Genomic DNA, 19111 nt, shown 5'->3' with positions numbered 1-19111 from the left:
ATTCTGACTGATAAAGGAAGCCCGCGAAATATGAAAAATACCACGTGACGACGCTTACGTGCGCATTGTAAAGCAGCGTCCACAAACAAAGCTGATTGAAAGCAACTGCTTCGCGTGTTATCCGCCCGAAGAGACAGCGCATCACCTTGATAATAGCATGTGTGGAAGAAGCAGCTGCAGCAAGATTTGGGGGACGCGTGTGCAGATAAGGGTCAAACTCGGTCGCGATTTCTTCTTTCATTCTTTTGTCTATTTCATTCTGGCTAACTCAGAGGCAGCCTGTTTGAGGGCGTTGCTTTACGGTGCGCGCTAATGCTCTCCGAGGAGCCGTCACGTGGTATTTTTCATATTTCGCGGGTTTCCTTTATCAGTCAGAATAAATGTGTACGCAATTAGTTCATCGCTAAAATGCCGCAGTTAGATGCCCCTCGTGGTTACCTACAAGTGCCTCATTGACACTTTAGTGATTAGAACAGTATTTCTCGAGTTACATAATTAATTACAATTAGTTAATTAAGTCTCATTAAAGAAAAAAATACTGTCCGCTTCTTCACAGTAATACAAACAATATGCACCGGGTTTCCTTCGAGTTACACGTTTACTCTTTTTTGAAATCTTGGTGCTTTATAGCTGGGACACCCTGTATATGTATTTACGTATGTATGTATGTATTTATGTATGTATGTATGTCTGTATGTATCCGGCAGTGCGAAGCCCACGCTGTGTGGGATTACGGATCCGAAACTATATCGCCTGTTTAAAACCCCATTTCTTTTTTTTACAAGGCAGCCAAACTGCAATGCATCAATTTCACCGGATGTCCAGCGCTCACGCGCGTTCACATGTTTCTAGTATTTTCAGTGCAGCGCATTTTAGGGGCTCGCCTTGTCGTCGTAGCTCGCTGTAGTACGTAACGTGTAATACTGTAAGATGTCAAGCGACTGCCGGAATCAGGCGCCGCAGCGAGATAACGAACCCAAGTAGACACCGACGTAACTTTTTAACGGGGTCCCACAGAGGCTTCGAAAATCAACCGGGTTATATAGTGAGCTCGTGCAGCTTTGGCGCTTGTCATACATCTACCCGTTGCCTATCGCAAAGAAATTGCAAGTACTTTTGAGGCAAAATATTCGTAATATTTGGTGCATTATTACGCATATTCTGCCTCAAATGTACTTGCATGAAGTTAGTACAGGACAAGGATAATTGCAGTTCTATTGGAGATGCTTTTGCCCTGCAGTGGGCGTATATAGGATGCTGTTGCTTCGGCTTCTGCTGCTGATAATGATGCGTAATAAACCAGCAGCGCCCACGTTCGTTTAGTTAGGAACGCTTGCTGGGTTGCTTTTTATGGTATTAAACGCACAAAGTGGCAGTGCAAGAAAAAAAATGGAGCTTACCAAAATGCGAAGCAAGGCGCCGGTGGCTCCGGCACGAGCGGGAGGAAACGCAGCGCAAAAAAAAACAGAACTTCCACTGGCACTGCTTCAGGCAAGGGGAGCGCGAGCACTGCGAAGGCTGGAAAATTTGAAGAGCACTTGATAAACCTCGGTTCTGTTCATCAAGAGAGAAGTCAGATAAAGCAGCAAAAACCGTAATGGGTGGCAGCAGCGAGCGGATAACGGCCCCCAGCCCATTATGGCGAATCACTACTCTGCACTTCAGACACCTTTCACATTGAGTTTAACGTGAAGTTTTTTGTCTTAGCTCAGTAGCCTTAAACAACCACTATTATTTGGGGCATGCGACGTCATCATTGGCCGCATGTCCTTGTGGGGGTCGCGTTGTGCACAGCACACATGCAACCTTCTCACAGGCAAGACGCCACAAGGAGGGACATCCAAGAAGCTGTCGAGAGAAAGAGAGAGTAAACTTTATTCAGTTTGCCAGCTGTGCTGCTTAGTCATCGGCCGTGAGCCAGCTGTATGGCCCAGAGTTGTTCTTCCGGGCTGGAGCTGAGCAGCACGGTCTCCCACTGCTCACTGTTAGTAATTGTACGGCCATTGGTGATTGCCCGCGGACATTGCCATAATATGTGAGCCAGGTCCGCTCGTTCCTGACATGTATGACACTCCCCTGAGTGGCTTCCTGGGTCGCAATACCTATACACAAGTAGCTTTGGATACGAGTGGGTTTGTAGGAGTCGCCAGAACACCGATGTAGCTTACTGAAATATGGGTGCGCGGGTGGGAAGCGGGCGCTGCTTAACAATAATGACTGGTGATGTCACTGTACGACAATAGCCTGTCGCTGCCTGACATGGGGACGAGTTTCGCATCGGAAGTGCCATCCGCTCGGTCGGCAAAGCCTTGAGTGGCTTCGTACGCAGAGTCGTTGCCTGCAAGGCCGGAGTGGGCGGGGTTCTAAATTAAGTTGACTTTGCCGGTCCTGTTTTCAAGGTGGAGACCACAATTCAGGATTGCGGACGCCTCCCTTGATATGTGTCCTCGTGAGAAATTTAGAATTGCTGATTTTGAGTCGCTGATGATTGTCTTGATTTTTGTGGAGGAAACCATGGCTAGAGCAATGGCTGCCTCTTCTCCAACCACCCAGTCTCTCGCGCGAATAGAGCAGGAGGCGATGGTGTTGCCCTTATTGTTGACCACTGTTACAGCCAATGCCTCGCGACCAGTGTAATCGGCCGCGTCCGCGTAGGTAACGTTCTCGACTTTCGCAAAGCTCCTTGGCAGGGCATGGGCCCTGGCCTCTCCTCAATCCTTGTTATGCATAGGATGCATGTTACGCGGGATCGGAGAGACGTGAATGTTTTCCTTTATAGTTTGCGGGATCGCGAAACTAGAAGGCGCGCTGTGGGGGTGAGCTATAGCCAGCGAGTCGAGTATGTGGCGCGCCCCGTTGTGCTGTAGGTCAGCCGTACGAGTTGCCCTAGCCGTTGAGCCTCGATGAGTTCATCCAGGCTATTTGTAAGGCTCGGTGGACGTGTTTAGTGGGGTCCGATGGCCAGCTTGTAGGCTCTGCGGATGAGAGCTTCTATTTTAATTGCCTTTGCCCTCTGTCGCCGGAGGTACGGAGTGGCGTACGTCCCGACTTACTACAAAGGCGTGTACGATGCGTAGGAGGTTCGCTTCTGTCATTGCATGGTTGCGACCAGCTATCCTGGTTACTAGCCTGGTTGTTTGGCGCACAACGTTTTCGACCGCTAGCAACGATTCGAAATTATGTCCATTCGCTTGTATTCTTAGTCCCAGAACACGAATACTCGAGGCGATGGGAATGCGGTATGAATAGGCGACAAAAAGTTGGAAATCAAAATTTTTACGTGGATGGTTCCTTGTTCGACAAAAGGACTACAAATACAGCTAAACTATTGTGCGATGTTGTCATATCAGTTGCTCCAATGGTGCGAACGCGCCCTTTTATTTTTGTCTTCATCGTTTGCTCTTTTCGACGTCTTGTTATTTTTTGTGAACAACTTAGACGGTCGCCAATTACCCACCTTAGTACAGCTCACACGCAATTAGCAGGAACGTGCATTGCTGTTCACAAATTTGTTACTTTTGGAAATACCACGAATCAAGTTCATCTTAAGTATGGAGCGCATGTCTTGAGAACACTCGATTTTTAGACGGTGGCCACAGTCCATCGGCTGTGTTCACATTTAGTCCGTTGAATGCATACAGCTGTTTTTTTTTCAGCCAATAAAGCTGGGATGGTCCGTGCGTTCTGTGATCGTTTCGCAGCCCTAGAACATATATTCCGTTCCCACATAGCGCGAAATTCCAACCAACCACTAGCTTTCGGGACATGCGACGTCATCATTGGCTGCATGTTCTTGTACGGGACGCTTTCTGCACAGAACACCTGCAACCTACTCATAGGCGCTTTTTTTAGCACCTTCCATTTGAAATGCGGCATTATTCCAAACGTTTACTAACATTTTTTTATGCTTTGAAGGGTCGGCCATATAATTAAGCTACATTTTGTCATAGAAATGGGATTTAAAATAACAATGTTAACGAATGTGTTCGCTGTAACAAAGTAAGTGCCTACATACCGTAGATCTGTTTTCTGTCGTTTTATGTTGCTGATTGAAGCTTGTTAGCGTCAGTAGGCGCACATTACCCAGTTCGAGGACATTGTTGAAGCGCTAAAGCGCATGCGCGTTGTTTGACAGCAGCGTGTCCCTCTTCGAACAAATACTTTTTGTCAACACTTCCGGGCACCCCTATGCGCTACGTTCTTTTCATTTCCTTGATATGTCATTTTGTTTTGGTTTGCTATGACCTTTATTAAGCAGCTTTACACACTCTATGTGTAGAGTGACAAGAAATATTGAGCCGTTTGGTCAACATAGCCAGGAGCTGTCTTAAATTGATGCCGCGTTCTATCGTCAGTGCATACAACCAGAAAAAGCAACGTTAGAAGCTGTTATAGCACACCCGGCCCTCGGTAATCTCTTAATAATCTTCTCCACACGTGGGAAACCTGTGTGTGTTGTGACGGTGAGCGAAAACAGCAGCGGCGCGTATCTCCACCCGGAAGCTGAGAACTCATGTGTTTGTTCAAACAAGAGGTGTTATGTTGATATTTTTCTAAAATGTGTGCACTGATAATGCGTGCGAGGTTATTATAAGAATGTTTAAAATATTCGGCTTTAGAGTGACTTGCAGCCTAACTTTTTCAATCGTAACTTTTCATCTGTCCCAGCTTACCTAGAGCACACTCAAGATAAGGAACTACCTTGTGCTGCTGATCACGAGGACGCGGGTTCGATTCCGCTGCGGCCAGTTTTCTAATGGTAGCGGAAAGCAAGAACACCCGTGTGTACGATATTTTGGCGCACTTGAAAGATCCCCAGGTGGTCAAAATTATTCCGGAGTCATTCACTACGGCACGCCTAATTGTCTGCGTTGCGTCGGCCCGTTAAACCCTTCAATCAAATCATCAAATTAAGAGAAAAAACTAGTACAATTGTAATCAATGCATAAACGTCCTGGGAAGGGGCAGTTAGCAAAAAAATTGCGCAGGTATTTTTTGTAATTCGTACAGAAAAAATAGAGAAAACACGAATTGGAGTGCCTAAATGCAAAGTGGCGTGATGCAGGGCGAAGCAGGAGGGGGGCAGCAGGAAATCTTCGTCCAGGGCTTAAGCCTCCTCTGCTTTGCCCCAAACCTGAAGGGTCAAATCCCTTAGGATCCCAGGGTGGCAACTGGCCAGAAAAGTTAGTTTAAGACGCCTAAATTGAAGGGACATGGACATGGTACGTGGGAATAACTAAAATTATTGAAATGACCTATTACACAAGGAACATTCACAAATGCGCTGGATAAGTTTTCATCCCCGCATTTGTAGAAAATACCGTGAAACGAGTATTGCGCACACGGCGAAAGCAACAAATAAATGATTTGTTCATGTTGCTGCAAAAACTGCGCTGTCTTGTGTACTGGGCTGTGCGTTCTTTCGGGGTGCATATTACGCGACGCAAAAAAGGCTTTGTTGAAATATTCCACAAACAATGAAGAGCAAGGATTACAAAAATAGATTATGTTTCCAAATCAGATTCCCTATCAAAAAATGCTTCAAAAGTGTCCGACACGAAGCAGTAAATTATTAAGTTCATGAAGGTGCCTGATTGATATACAGGTGTTTCAGTGCCAAACCACCACAGATGTTTACTTCATATGGGGGGAGGGCAGCACCTAAGAAACTATAATCTATACAATAAAAATCGATATCATCATTGTATTGCAACTTCAGTAGCCGTAATAGCAATGGGATGACTTTTGCTTTCTTTTAGTTTTTTAAACATTAAATTAACATTTATTTCGCACATTTAGAGTTTCGGCTGCTAAAGAACAAAGCACCAACTTACATTGACCGCTTGGACTGAATAACGCTCTAACGCAAGGTATATTCTTCTTTTCAGCGTTTTCAACTCAAACCACCACCGCCAAGCTTTACGACTTTGCACCTTGAAGCCGGGAAAATATTACTTGACACTACAGACGCGCTCATTACCGAAGCTGCACTTTTTCTGATCTCGGTTATAAACATAGGATGAATCCTACCAGTAGCCTTCACTGATTCAGCGCAACACTTTGGTTTAGCACCGAATAAATGGAATAAAATATGTAAATATTATCACCTATCAATGTAGCAGGGAATTCGTGCTGGTAAAGGTTTTGTAATTTTACTGCATGAACCCCTACCTGCTGTGGAACCGTTTTATTTACAGGCCTCAAGACAGATGAGGCTGAATATACCTGTCATGACATTGTAACCGGAAAAATGTCCATTTCTCTGCTAGATCGAAGGTGGAAAGCTGGCAGGATTGTCTTCCACACAGCAGGTTTCAGTCGTTCGTTAACCACACACCAAGCACAGACACGAGAGATAGTGCATTAGGGCAGATGGCAGCATTTCGCTTTGGATGACATCTCCATCACGAATAGCCAGGCAGTAAAAGGCAACGCTGCAGGGTAAAGCTGATACATTAAAAAGGCCATTTGTTATCATTTTCACTGACCGCAAATACATTCTGCCGACCATGCTTCACCCCAGGAACCGATGTCATTTCGGAACGGAACAAAGTTTCAACAGCCTGTCGTAGGAAGAAAAAGTGAGATGGAGGAAAGACAACGAAAGTGCGAAAAGACAAACTAGTTTTCCGTGACCCCTTCTTTAACAAAACTACACATTACAATCTCCTCGACCATCCCAGTTCCATGTGAAAAGAAGCTCAGGAGTGTGCATGTGTTGAAGTAGAGTGCTCTCTCTACGTTAAGCTTGCCGCACTAAAATGCTGTACCTGAAGTACTTAGGGGTAGAATAGGCGACCGACAAAATGTTAGACACCTCGAACTGATATTTTTGAAACATTTCATATTCTGTGAGAAATGCGCAAACCGTTTAAATCCACCAAGCAATTGAAAATGTCCGCTGTGTGCGCTCCATAATTTGTTTCTTCTGTTGGCTACTTCGGCGTCTTTCTTCATCATAGTTGCATACCTACATGTTCGCATTGCGAAAAACGTCTGCAATATACCACCTTCACTTTTTTTTGTTATATAGGTTGTTCGGACGCCATAGGCAATGAAGACAAATATTTGCGAAAAGGTCAACCTGTGGGCGGCCTATTTGACCGGTGGAAGCGAAGTGTTATACACCGCAGAAAAAACACAGTCAGAGAAAATTATTATTCGAGCACATGTACGATGGATTGGGAATTCCTTGACAATAGCACACAACTAATGCTGATATATAATGTTCCATGTGTATTGTTGTTTGGTTATATAAACCAGAGAACACGTCGCGCTAGTGTTTTGAAAGGTGAGCTGACACAATCGCCTGACCCAGTCACGTATAGACACAATCATCTGTACGTGACATGGGTATATTTATAAATAAATATATAATACAAGACCGAGCGATATTGCAATAAGCATGCAAGCAATTAGGGAGAGGCAAGTGTTCATGCGCAGGCATTTCTCTAGCCAGTACGTATACAGCTGAACTTGTGGTTTATTAGGCCACGTTCATGCGACATGTATGAATCCAAAAGGAAGCAAAGCAGTTTTTCTATGCTACCAGGACGCTTCTATATCGCGTCAAAAATGACACACAGCGCAGACCCAACACTTTCGCTAAGAAACGGGGGGATTTGTTCGAACAGAGGTAAATTGTCAACAGACGATATTTTAATACAAAGCCACCAAGAAAATGCTACTGCTTGAACCGGGGAAAATATGGTTGGAGCCACGAACGAAATACAAATTACCGCTGCCGAAAGGCCGTACATAAAGGTTCTAATTTCATGTATCTATGATTGTGAGCATGGGAGCAGCACCTTCATATCGGGTCCTAATTGGCCACTTTTCGCCATGCAGATCCTGCCTGCGCTGCTCTTTGCGTGGGTATCGGCTGTGGTCGGCCCATTCCCGGGCGTCATTTATCCACTGGCGATAGCGGTCCCTTTGATTGACAAGCTCGATGCTATGCCAATTGCACGGGCCTGTTGCGTGATCGTCCAGGAACTTCAAGCACCGACCGAACATGTCTTCTTCCGTAGAGGCCAATGGACGACTGCATCATCGGCTCGCGAGGATTTAATAAGCTGGGGCGCCAACATACTCTTCAGTGGGCATTCGAGCAGCACCTTCGAAGCGGCTCCTAATCAGCAACTTTTCGCCGCGCAGCTGTGTAACGCCTTTTCACTGTATGAGAAAAACAGCGATGACGGTGGCACCCCGCTGTTCCCCAGCGCAAACAGGTGTTGCGTGAAACTTTGCCAGAGTGTTTTTCTGTGGTGTTATTGTTATTCTGCTGTAGTGGCATTGCGTCCAACGGCCGCCCCTGTACTCGCTCATACTCACTTCTTGACATTGCAACGTTACCTGCCAGCCCCGCTGAACGTTAACTAAAGGATGTTCATGTCCACTCACCCTAAAGTTATTAAATTCAGGTGTCGCAGACATCAAAGTATTAAAACCGGAAAAAGGCAAGTGGAACGCAGGTGTCAAACTTTAAACACAGGCCTGGCGCCCTGGAGGAAAAATCGCTTGTTGTTTATGGTCTTCGTGCGCAAAATTACGGAAGTACAGACCAGAGCAGATTGTTTAGCCACACAAGATACCCTTTTTTGGTCCCGCATTGATGAACTTGATGACCGTTCACGCCGCGACAACTTGTTTTTTATAGTTTTTCTGACTCAAAGGGAACCTGGCAACAAACTCAAACAAAATTGACGGCAATTCTATCCGAAGTAATACCCCCCTTTCGCACCGGTTCAATCGAACGGGCATATCGTATAGGAATATTTTGTAAGACAAATGTCGTCCGGTTATCGGGATTTGTGAACTTAAAAGTGAAAGAACACGTACTATCGGCACGGGAACTTTCAAAACCGAACAATATCACAGTATAGGATGGTTTGTCTGCAGCTGGCCGCATGGCCCACAAAAAGCATAGTGAATTCACTAAAAGTCAACCCGTTTTCCCTGCCTTTTTACTGAGTCACAACAAGCTTACCAAAAACAAAAAAGAGCGCGCCATTACGAGACCTCCATTACGAGTACTCTTCATTTTTATGTGCTATAGTTCAGGTTTGGGTGTTCGCACTTAATTTGTCCATGACTGTAAGTACAGTCAGACACAGTTCAAGTACGAACTGCAGCACGCACGGCCGCAGATACCGGTACCATCACCTGGCAACGGTTGTGGAAAAGAGACGGACATGCGCAGTAGAGTGGGAAGCGAGGGTGCGTGTGCCAATACGATATGTTGCGCTTTCCTTCCTTGCACGCTTGCCTTGTGGCCATGCCGCAAGACCGGTGCTAGTACTGCAAGTACTACCGCCGCCGCTGCTGAGGGTTTTGGTTGTGCTGAGCGCAATACGTCGCATAACTTGTAGCCGCGGCGGCCAGTGCCTGCTTCAGAAGTGCGTGCATGCTTCCGTAAGCCATACTGTTGAGTTCATCATACGTTTTTGAAGAAAACCAGACCACGGAAATCAATAGAAAAAGTTACATGTGACATATACGTATGGGTATTAAGATGTGAGACGCGATAGCGTTAATTCGACTTCAGAGAATTGGTTTCGAATGCAGTTGGTGTAGTTACGATCTCTGCTTCAGGAGCTCTGAGGGTAAGCGAAGACAGAAAGACTATCAGGGAGAGTGTTCATCGCCGTGGCCCAGGAGAGACAAAGTCCCTCTGCATTTCTGTGGCCTAAAATGTAAACGTCAGAGGGGGCGGCCTCATACTTATCGCTGGTCAGTTTGAGCGGGGTGGTGTGAGTGTCAGTGTTTAAAAGTGTTTATCCTCTGATGGTTAAGCCGGACTGAACACTTCCTCTTTTTGCGAAGAGAGAGAAGGAGTGAGTGAGAGTGTGTGGGAAGATCCCTGTTAAGAAAGAAATAGTTGAGCTTTCAAATTGATTGATCGATTGTGAGGTTTAACGCACCGACGTAACGCAGGTGATGAGGCGCGCCGTAGTGGAGGTCTCCGGATTAATTTTCACCACCTGGGGATCTTTAACATGCGCCGCAATCTCGTACACACGGGCGTTTTTGCTTTCGCCTTCATCAGAGAAGCGGCCGCCGCGGCCGGGAATTGAACCCGCGTCCTCATGCTCAGCAGCGCAACGCCTTAGCCACTGAGCCACCGTGGTGGGTAGTTTACCTTTCGGAAAAGGGGTAAAGAGATGGTAGGGATCTCAAGGGTGGAACCTGAAGTCTAGGATGCCAGATGCAGCAGCTCCTTCCCTTGCCCTTTCATAAGCTCACGCTTAACTTGAGGTAACGAGCTGGTGACAGCTGCCTCCCAAGTCTTTAGAGAAGTGTCAACTGTTATATTTGAGTTGCTCTCTTCTTAGCATACCCTTGTACATAGCTAGGGGGCGTGAAAGAAGATAGACGTGTCTCTTATTTTAGCAGAGTTTAGATGTATTGGAATATAGTCCACATAATTTGTGATTCTTCGGCATTGAGATCCCCTTCAAACAAGGGGAAGGATAGTGTTCCTAGGAGTAGAATAGCGAGATGTTGTTAGACTTTTTCTTGCTGGGGAGCGCGGCAGCCGTAGTCGCAAGGAGCATGGTATGTAAGTCCCTGTGCCTCTTGGTCGGTGCCTCGTGATCTTCCAGATCGTTGTGTCCGGGCGTGCAGGTGACGTTAACAATTTTCTCAATAGTGCGTGGAAGTACCTTGCAGAAGCATTTGTGTATTCTGCCGGAAGAAAACAGTCTAATGGGCTTTGAGAGCCTGTAATAATGTTTACGCTTCTATTCGGTACTTCCGCTTGTCGGATGGCCAAGAGGATGTTTCAAATTTCCGCTTCTTTGTTCCTGTACGTATACAAGGGCCATGCAATCGCAAAGCTTTCCTGTGTACTCAACTGCAACTGCTGCCTCCTACTTTCGTACGTTTGGGAGTCGGTATATACTGTAAAGGTTGCTCAAATGAACTTCATCCTGCCATATGTCTGTTATTCTGTACGTTTGGATGCACATTTTTGGTAGAGGAGAGATTTTATGTGGAGTCTCTGAATCGCTGACCTGTCTATCAAAGCGTGCAGTCGCTTCTTTTCAGACGGGCAACCTGTGTTCTATACAATGGCCCGTCCCGATTTTGTTTCCCCAGCCGCTCACTTGGTGCTAAGACAGTAGTTTCTCTGATTTCTTCAAGAGTAGTATGAAAACACAATTTGAGGAATTCTTCATTGTCATCTTCATCAACGTCCTATTGAGGTCGAGAGCAGTACGAAGGCATCTCTCATTGTGTTCGCCGCTCTTGTCCTGCGCTGCCCGAGTCCATTATGTCCCTCCGAGCATTGCTATTTCTTCCCTCCATCTAGTTGATGGCCTTCCCCTTCTTCACGACCCATCTCTGGCTGTTCATGCTGTTACCCTGGTGGATCAGTGGTTGTCAGTTCGTCTCACAGTTAAAATTACGAGGTTGAGGACTGCCCTATATGCTGTCCTGATGATGGTGTGTTTTTATTTTCATCGGCGATGGAAAATTTGTTTTACGGTAAGCCCTTCAATATCCAGCTTCTTGTGCCTTGTCTTGGTTAGGCGTTTTATAATGTGGGTAATTGCTTAAAGATTTCTTCCTTTTGGCGATTGCAGGTCTGGCTCCGCCCCTTTCTCTAGAGCCATGCCGCGCACCCTTACGTGACGGTTATATTAGTGGACATATGTTCCTGTTTCAGGTTGAATTTTAACTTGGCCGTGTAGTACCCTACGTCATTCGCCAAACAGAGCTTGGAGTGGAGACAGAACCACGGGAATGTTGTACGCTGGTTTTAAAATTCCCGTGATTAGACACTTGCGTTTTATTTTAGTTCGTTTCTAATCATAATCAATGCCTCCCGTGAGTTCTGAGAGACTTGCGTTAATTCTTCGCCCCCTGTAATATTTGCGTGACCCAAAGCTGGTGCTGGCCTTATTCCCGGTGAAAACACGTCGGGGTGGCTCAGTGGGTAAGCTGTAGCGCTGCTGAGCTCAAGGACGGGGTTCGATTCCCGGCCACGGCGACCGTCTTTCTCATGGAAGCAGAAAACTGGAACGCCCATGTGTCGACATTTCGGCGCAGGTTAAAGTTCGCTAGGTAACGAAAACTGCCCGGAAATATTCCGCTACAGCCTGCCTCTTAGCCGAGGTGTAGCTCCCGAAGTTGTGGCTCACGAATTGCCGAAACTTTATTTTTATCTTCCGATGTAAAGACACTTTCATGGTGGGGTGGGGTCAGTTGCGGTCGCGGCTGGTGACCGTGTTTGTCGAGTATCCTACCACCGACTTGGCGTTGAACATACGTCACAGCGCAGGCGCGGCACCTCCTGAAAATTCGTGTACAGTATTATGTCTCCGCCGTAGTATCATTGTCCTCCTTTCCATACGTCGGCTGCCACGATTAAGGCCAGCCCCGAGAAATGCCGCATTAGGACTTGCTTCCGGCTGGCAGCGATGACGTATTTACGTGGATACTTGATAAGCACGGCTTACAGCCGACGGCTAGCAGCCAAGGGGAAATCGAAAAATAAGCCCAGTCACGCTATCGCGGTAAAAACGTTACACTTAAGACACCTACATTGACGGTATTTAGATCACTGAAAAGACGGATTCACACCAACCCGTCATTGAGTCTGCGCCTGTCCGTGATAATGAGGCATGGGGTAGCGAAAGTGGCAGTGCACGGACGTTATAACATGCGTGTGTTATTCACCAACGCACGCAGCGCCGCCATCAAACAATATTTACTGTCATTTTCATTAGGGTATTGCTTTGCGCATTTTGTCGCTATCACTGAAGCTTGGTTGTACAAACATATAAAAAATTACGAAATTTTTAATGACGGCTCCATATGTACCGATGCCGCCGCAATGAGTCGCGAGATGATCTCGTACTTTTGACCATTTCTGCCTAATTTCTTGGGTCAAGCATTTCTGTTTGCAGCAATCAGGAAATAGTCTGGGCCTCAGTAAAAATAGACCATTCCAAGTTTGTTTTAGGTGTTTGCTATAGGCCCCCCTCTTCATTGCCTTGTTTCATAAATGTCATTATTACCTGCACATACCTCCCTTGTTTTTTCGTCATTGTTCTTCGAGATTTTAACTTCTCTAATACAGCATGAAGTACCAAATCTCCTACTGTAACTGCATACTCAACTGAAGCACAGGAATTCTTGGATTTGTGCTCTGTCGTTTCCCTAGCTCATCTTTTTACAGAACCAACTAGACTCTTCGACCACATTTAATACCCTTGACCTAATTTTAACTACTACAAGTGAAATTATTTCCCCTGCTACTTGCTGTCCAGGAATTAGTGATCATTTGCTGGTCAAATTTATTTTAAAACAACTGCTTCACAACGCCAAGAAATGTAAAACCATCCTTGATTATAACGGGTGCAACTTCGACGCAATCAATAACAAACTTCATAACTTTACAATTGTATTCTTACCCGTCGCGGTTGCTCCGTGGCTCTGGCGTTGGGGTGCTGAGCACGAGGACGCGGGTTAAATTCCAGAATGCGGCGGCCGCTTTTCTGATGGCGGCGAAAAGCAAAAGCGCCCGTGTGTACGGGATTTCGGCGCACGTTAAAGATCCGCAGGTGGTCGAAATTAACCCGGAGTCCTCCACTACAGCGCGCCTCATTACCTGCGTTGCGTCAACTCGTTAAACCCTGCGATCGATTGATTGATCGATCGATCAAACAATCAATCAATCAATCAATCAATCAATCAATCAATCAATCAATCAATCAATCAATCAATCAATCAATCAATCAATCAATCAATCAATCAATCAGTCAATCAATGAATGAATCAATCAATAATTAAGGAATAAATAAATCAACCCATCAATAAACCATTTGTTTTTTCGAGAACGTGGACAACTCTAGTTGCTAACTGGGACCGTTTTGAATATAAAGCTCCGGAACTAATTGATAAATACAGAACAAAGCTTGTCATCACCACGCATGCTCAAGCATCATAGTAAAACGCCCACTTCAAGCGTTCATCAAATAAGAAAAAACGTTTGTACCGGATCGCCAGATTCATTTGATGAGTTTCATAATCGCTGTGTTCAGGAAACTGGGATATGTACGTTAACAACGTTTGAAAGTTGTCCGATCAATACATACCATTACGACGTGTTTTGTCAAAGCCCAGTTCTCCGTGGTACAATCGGAGAATCCACAGGTTATCAAACAAAAAGGAAAGGCTCTACCGCGCGGCAAAAGCTTCCCCATCAGAACAATGATGGCAGGCTTATCGAACTGCGGCTGATGCTTACACTAATGCTGTCAGCACAGCTAAAGAATTTTTTCAGAGAAATAGGTAACCCTCTATCTCTATGCTTTTAGATGACCCAAAAAGTTCTGTAATTGTGTACACCCGAGTGCATCACACCTGGTTTGTCTTGCCGACGCCAATGGCGAAGCAATAGCAGATAGTTACTGTCACATTGTGTTAAACACCTCGTTCGCATTGAACTTTGCTTGTTCCGATTCTTCCGATATTCTTGTGTTTAACGCTTACGATTACCCGGACATGCTTGCCATAACAGTTGATTCATTTGGCTTTGAGAAAATTCTAGGCTCTTTAAAGACTTATTCTACAGCTGGTGTCCATAGAATTAACGCGAAATTTTCGAAAAGTACTTGCGCCTACTCATCAATAATACTTTCAAAAAATTTTCAACAATTATTGCAGTCAGGAATTCTTCCCGACGATTGGGTAATTCGGAAGGTTCTTCGTGTATTTAAATATGACAACAAACAGTGTCCTTCTAATTACCGACCTATATCCCTCACAAGCATTCCTTGTAATATACTTGAACTTGTCATAGTCTCTACTCTCATTAATTTTGTTGAATCAAACTCATTTTTTATTGCAGCACAACGCAGATTTCATACGCACTGCTGTGAAACGCAGCTTTTATCTTTGACACGCAAAATACACGCTATTTTGATAACCATTCCACTGTAGATTGCATATTTTTGGTCTTTTCAAAAGCGTTCGACAAAGTATGTCAGCAATTATCACTCCATAAACTCAGTTGCCTTAATCTAAATGATAACATTTTCAAATGGATCAAATGCTTCTTACCTAATCCCCAGCAGTTTGTTACCGGTAAAAACTGTAAAACTATGACTCACCCTCAATTACTGTCACTTCTGGAGTTCCACAAGGCTCCGTGCTTGGCCCATTATTATTCCTTATATACGTAAACGACCCGCCCAACTGCGTTAAATCCAATATCCACTTGTACGCTGATTACTGCGTTCCTTTTCGAGAAATTACCAATAACAATGACATGCATGCACTACAATAAAACCTAGATAACATTTCCACTTGGTGCAAAAATTGGCTCATGAATTTAAATATCGCGAAATGTATGACAATGAGGATAACACGTACAGCGAGCACTATAACTTCTTACTACATTAAAAGACTACAATTGGGAATAGAAAACAATTATAGATATCTTGTTGTCCACACATCCGAGAAATGAACTTGGAACGTCCACATTGATCACATTATTGATAACACTAACCGGACCTTAAGATACATTAGGCGAAACTTTGCTCTGGCCTCCTCCTTCTTGAAGTTACTTCTTTATAAAACACTAGTTAAAACCAAACGTGAATACGGAGCCGCGTAATGGTACCCAGACCAATCATACTTAATCAGTATACTTGATATGGTTCAGAATAACTCTGCTAGTTTTATTCTCTCCAACTTTCATCACACCTCTAGTATATCATCTATGAAAGCTAGCCTAAATCTACCTTATTTAGTTTCCCGTCACAAAATAAAACGATTTTGCTTATTCGACAACATATTTTATAATCCCGCATTAAGCAACAACTTAATTTTTCCGCAAGACTACGTATCATCACGTTGGGATCATTTCCACAAAGTTGCAATCCCTATGCGTTCGTAAGCATGTTCATTCATTCCACGAACATCACGCGACTGGAACGCCTTTCCGGAAGCAACTGCGACTATCGTAAACAATGGTGCTTTCCGAGCAGTTTTTAATATTCCAAACAACTCCAATAACTATGCCAACGATTACTAATTTTCTCTTGTGATGGCTTGATCTTTCGCAAAAAAGCAATGTTCACTTCTCTTGGTAGTTATTGACCCTTTGTGCACAGAACTTGTGAATGTTTTTATGATGTGTTCTCGCGCCATTCCTGCTTTTTGTATGTCTGCTTGACATGCACTGGAAACTGTACTTCTTCGTCAAACTTAAAACCCACTCCCCTCTATAATGGTTCGGCCCTGAGGTTGCCTGTAAATAAATAAATAAATAAATAAATAAATAAATAAATAAATAAATAAATAAATAAATAAATAAATAAATAAATAAATAAATAAATAAATAAATAAATAAATAAATAAATAAATAAATAAATAAATAAATAAATAAATAAATAAATAAAAATTACACTCCTGTCCTCATGCGTACAAGTCCGCTTCAAATCATTGCATTTCGGCTACAAAACCGGCTAGACAGAATTTGTTATCTAATGTGCTTCCGTCAATGCTTTGTCAGACTTACAAAACCCTAAGCGTACCACGCAACCTCCGTACGACGACACCATCACCTTAAACCACCCATCTTACAAACCAGGTTCGCAGCAATCGTTGTGCTATGCTTCTAAACCGAACATTAGTAAAAAAGTTTTCCCCCGCGTCTTTCCTTGCGAAGCCTCCAATCCAAACACGCAGTTGCGCAGCTGTGCCTTCACTACAAATTGATATATTCGTTATCTGTAAACTTATCAATAGCCCAAATAATTTCTCATCTCCTGGCTTTGATGGCGTTACCACAAAAGTTTTGAAAAACACCAGTGTTGTTTGTTGTATGATAATAACAAAAATATTGCAGCAATCATATGGACGCGGGTACATTTCTAAGAAGTGGCAAATAGGGAAGGTGATTCCAGTTTATAAGTCCGGAAATATAATTATTCCTTCCAATTATCGCCCTGTTTCTCTACCCAGTAACTGCTGCAAAATATATTGCATGTCACCTACAGTATTATTGGTAATTATCTGGAAACCAACTCGTTTTGAGCAGCGGCCCAACACGGGTTTTGTAAGACATTATCCTGTGGAACCCAAATAATTTATTGTACTCACAAATTACATCAAAGTTTAGATCGGTGCAGTAATAGTATGCTATTTTACTGACTTGCTTAGTTTTGTGCACAGGCACAAACAAAATAGAAGAAAGAGGCAACATTCCGACAAGCCACCAGCGCCGTGTCTTTGTTTTCTTATTTATTTCGAGTTTATTTCTGCTAGTGTAAAACAAGAATCGGGCAAAAGTAGCCCAAATTGCTCTCTATAATAAGCTCTTCATTTCAGCGATTTCCAGAGGCTGGGTTTGAAAGGTAGGACGCACATACTAAAAGAAACATTGTACAGAGTGAAACCATCCTCATCTTCCTGGCAATCACGTCATGTATAGTGAAGATAACGTTTTTATACATTGACTGGATAGTGCGCGGGAGCACCAATGTCTACAAGAAATACTTAATAGCAGTATTATTGCCGCCCTACGCCGTCATGAAGTAGGCAGTCGACTGTCTCACTTTTAGTTTACCGTGCTTAGAACCACGAGCTGAATATATCCAAACACGACTTTTACAAAGGTGATATTCTGCCACATTTTAACACGCTTTTGCTGCTATAAGCCACGGTATATTTTAAAAAATTAGGAAGGAAATTTTTGCGCTACCATTTGTTTTGGATTAAACATTCCAACGCCGAGGTACAACAAACAGACGATGGGTTACATATTCTGGATACATTTGCTTCCATATCCTTGGTGCGTCCCCATTACTCATTTAAGAAATAAAATTGTGACACACGTATGAGCAGCTCCTTATACCTTTCGTGGATTCGTTGCGCCAAGTATTATGTATTATCGACACAAGAATAAGGCCATTGCAACCAATTATCCTGCATTTACTAGAATGAGACAGTAGCTATGCTTTCCTTGCTTTCGTATTCTTGGTTTGCTGTGTGCTCGTTTAAAGGCGGGTTGAACTCACGCGAATGCAGTCTGCATGCCCGTGTGCTCTAATCTCAGTTCACAAAGCCATAAAACCGCGTAATAAAGGTGAAAAAAACATTTTATAGACCCCGCTGTTTTTTACCCTTCTTCTAAACTTGTAACAAAGTAGGTTTCTTTGTTTTCGACTTGGCAACCACTGTGGTCTCTCCCTTTGCCTTGCCTTCGAGTTCAGCCCAAAATATTACACCTTACACTTATGCTGCAGGCTGCCGTTCTCGTATTTGTATGGGGACCATGTGTCAATTCCGCGTCACAGACCTTATCGGATACGTCCCTCCACTTCACGGGAGAATCGGGCCGCATTTCTTTGGAAGGACAAAACACAGTGGCCAAAGCTGCTTCGAAGGAATTCTACACTTCAACTACGTACCTAGTGACATGTTTCTTCAGGCGATATAATTGACAGTTCGCGCGGACAGACGCGAATTGCAGGTACGATAAGTTGACTTCAAAAAAGATGTCGAAACGTGTTGATTTTTTTTTGTTTTGACAATACAACGTGAACATGCCGGTTGTCAAACTTTTGTCAAAGCGAGAAGTGGGAAGTGGTGCGGAAATTGCGTCCTTTCGAAAAGCTTGAGGCTGCTTGTTCAACGTCTTCAAAATATTTGACACCAGATGTCGACAAAACCTGGCGACAAATCCGTGATGCGCAAAACGTTGAAAATTCAAGATCAGTCTGAACTACAGAACTTGTTCAAAATATCTTTGAGTAAAACGACCGAAAATTTTACTGCCCCTCTTTGGCTTACTAGTCAAGTGATGTGTGTTTGTGTAAAGCCGTATGTCAAGTCTTATTTGCCAACATAGATTTTTTTTCTAAGATACGTTAGGCTTAGTCAGCTTGCAATCCAAAGGACAGTGCCATCCCTGAGAAGTACGAAAACGTCGTGTTTATAGGACTATTCTGAAAAGACAGGAACTTACACGCGAATAATAAAATGGACACTTTGAATGAACACTGACGAGAGTTACGAGATAAGCACTTCAAATTTACGTCAGTGTCCGTTTAAAGTGGACCGCCTTCCAGAAGAAAAGTCCTGTTCAGTAGAA

Source organism: Haemaphysalis longicornis, unplaced genomic scaffold, assembly GCF_048455015.1.
Source record: "Haemaphysalis longicornis isolate Haplotype H1 unplaced genomic scaffold, Haemaphysalis longicornis Haplotype H1 scaffold_4, whole genome shotgun sequence".
Taxonomy (NCBI): domain Eukaryota; kingdom Metazoa; phylum Arthropoda; class Arachnida; order Ixodida; family Ixodidae; genus Haemaphysalis; species Haemaphysalis longicornis.
Note: the sequence above shows the minus strand (reverse complement) of the source record.